Source organism: Lissotriton vulgaris, chromosome 2_1, assembly GCF_964263255.1.
Source record: "Lissotriton vulgaris chromosome 2_1, aLisVul1.2, whole genome shotgun sequence".
Classification (NCBI taxonomy): Eukaryota; Metazoa; Chordata; class Amphibia; order Caudata; family Salamandridae; genus Lissotriton; species Lissotriton vulgaris.
In genome coordinates this window covers 357,163,010-357,166,054 of record NC_141687.1, presented here as the reverse complement: position 1 = coordinate 357,166,054, position 3,045 = coordinate 357,163,010, and positions in this window count along the sequence as shown.

Here is a 3,045-nt window from a genome sequence, read left to right as displayed (position 1 = left end):
GAAACCAAGTAAAAACACCTGCAGCAGCTTCAGCACTCTCACATCCTTCACCTGTTTACTATCTTCACTGCTGCCATGTTATTTGGATTAAACACCACTTTCCTGTCGACAGACTTTTTCCCCCACAAAACCACAGCCACCACCAAGAGAAAAATTCAATAAAGGTAATGCTTCGCCCACCTTCTTCCAAAGTTCCAGTCACTCCGCACACCACCAACCTTTCCAATAGACCGTGCCCTTTTGCTCCATTGAAATGTTCTAAAAATGTTAATCTTCAAGTCAGCCTTCACTCCTTTCAACAGTCTTAGCCAATGATGTGGAATAGACAACCCAGACAGGGCCAAACACGGGGAGATTTACTTAATTTTCACGTAGCGCACTGCAGCAGCCACAAATGCTGTGCTGCGCTACGTGAAAAGGAGAGAGGAGTAGAGCACCCTGTTAACTAAAATAAGGCATCTCCTCCCCTCTCACTAGCGCCGGCGCTGAAATCAGCTGCCGTGTGCCACTGAGACACCTTTCGCCACGGTGCAAGGGTGTCTCTGTGAATCTGGTACAGGTTTTGTACTGGAAGGGTACTCTTGCAGTACAAAATAATACGCTGAAACTCACTTCAAACCTTTTCCCTCTTTGTATGCATGCTGTACAGTGCAGCACCCATGCAAAGTCGGAAACAGAAGGAGAAATTAAAGCATTTCTCCTTCCTTGCGCCTACTTGAAAAGGGCGCAGTTTTCTCACACCAAACCCAATCTATTTTACTTAGTAAATGGAGTTTAGCGTGATAAACCTTGGATGGTTACATGGGAACGCCCATGCTCCACCCTTGGTATGCCCCCCATGGCACAAAGCAATACAAAGCAGCGCTATACGCTGCTTCGAGTTACTTTTCTGTTATTTCCAGCGCTAAACAAGTTTAGTATGTCATAAATTAATTACTTGCGTGGCTTCCATGGTTTTGACTTTCTGTTGTTGATTCAGCTTCTTATCTGGCTACGGCATTTCTGTGGCCCATTAGCCTAGCCTTTGTTGATCTATTTCTATGTTTTAGAATGACCTTTTATCTTTTTTGCTTGCTGCTAAGATGAGAACACAGACCTGGCTTTTTTTAATCGCTTTGGATTGCAAGCAGAGTATTTTTTCTATCTCAATGTGATGCATAGACCTTAGCTTAATTCCATTTCAGCGACAAAAAAAGTTCTTATTTAACTATCTAAAAACACATTTGCTGCCACATTTGCTACCTTTTTAGCTCTCTCTCAACCCAGTAAAACGTATAGATTAACAAACTAGCCTACAGTAGTCAGTGGATGTTTTCGCTTTGAGTTACTGCATTATTCCCTTAACCATGTATACATGCACCCAAGAATATAACTTGTTAGACAATGACTGATAGTCCCTATGTGTAGTGGGGTTCATGAACTAATTCCATTATTCTCTAGACATTTATTGAAAATGTGAATATGGATTCTATGTCAGGACATAGAGGCGAGGATTAGGCTTTTCTTTCTTCTTTATTTCTAACAGCAGACTTGTTAAATCAACAAAACAACATTGGAATTCATTTCCCATGATGATAGGGAATCATGAAGTTATAAACAAAACAAATCCATCCAATCAGGAGCCTCCAGCCTCTGTAACCGGTGTAGTATCTCGTTGATTTGATTTGAATGGAGATTTGTAGTGCGCAACTTTGCCCGAAGGCGTCAAGGCGCAAGGCGTCAAGGCGTTGAACCTTCTATTTCATCGCTGCTGCAGCTGTGTGGAGATAAGCTTCCCCCTTTTTTTCTCTTTGGTCTCTCTAAATCACTATTCCAGTTGGTTTTGTAATCAGTTTTTTTGAAGGTTCTTGTGCGGAGCCTCTGCTTGGCTTCCGCTGTGTGGCGTTGTGGGCACACGGCCCACATGTAGACAGAGGACGGACGCGGACACATGGGTATAGGTTAGTCAACTGGCCACGTGTGCACCCGGGCCTTTTTATTGGCAGGGCCACGTCACTCGTGACACCCGTGATGGATGGGTGAGGGGGTGCAGTGTGTCCAGCCCTCAAGGGAGTAGCTGGGCTTACAGCTTCTTGCGAAACACTAGAACGTGTCTCGCAGGACACTACATTCCTTCCCAACTTTATTAAAGAACAAACAAAATGTTAGTCCAACCTGTGGGGACAAAACAGTTAACTAAAACACCAGAGGGTCCATCAGTCTTCTGAGACAGGTGGTAGGAAGACACCAGACGTGGGCTGATGACTCTGCCTGCAGCAAGACCTTCTCGTTGGCACTCGTAGTTGTCATGAAACCACAATGTCACAACTCCCATTATAAAATACATATGGACTTCTTTCCTCGCAAAGAAGTAAATTACCTCTCAAGAAACCCACCCCTGTCCCGTGCAACCTGCACTCCAGTGATCTAGAAAGAAAAGTATAAATGTTAATACATGTAGTGCTTATATTTCTCTTGCTATGCTAATGTTTTACTGTATAGAGTAAAGGTTTTGTAATACTTCTTCATAGAAATGATTTGGCAGCGCATACTGAGACTTTAGAATTTCATCAGGAGCAACAGGAAAAAAGACGCGTTTTAAAAATGACACGCATTTGCCTCGCGCTGTGTGATGCCTAAACACAGCGTGAGAACAGCGCTCCTCTATCTGAGCCCAGGACGTCTCAGGGCGTGGCACGCTTCGTTTCCAGAACGTCCCGGGGTGTGGCAGGTCTATAAAAGCCACCCCCGGGATTCAGGAAAATGCTTAGTCCTCTAGACTTCACAGAGACATCGCATCTGAGGGAATTCATCGGAGGACTTCCTGAATCCACGCTAAGAGTTCCGATTCCTAGAAATCTTCAGGCTACCATCTTCTGGACAGAAAATGAAGAGCTAAGTACCTTCTTTAAGAAAGGCGCCCAACGCTAGCTTTGCAAATAATTTTTGGACGAATTTTTGGGTGAAACAAACTCAGACACCAAATTCTTCAGAGACTTGTTTAATGTTTAAGAAATATAACGCTTGTTATTTAAAGAAAGATGTTAACCCTATTGTTTTGAAGAA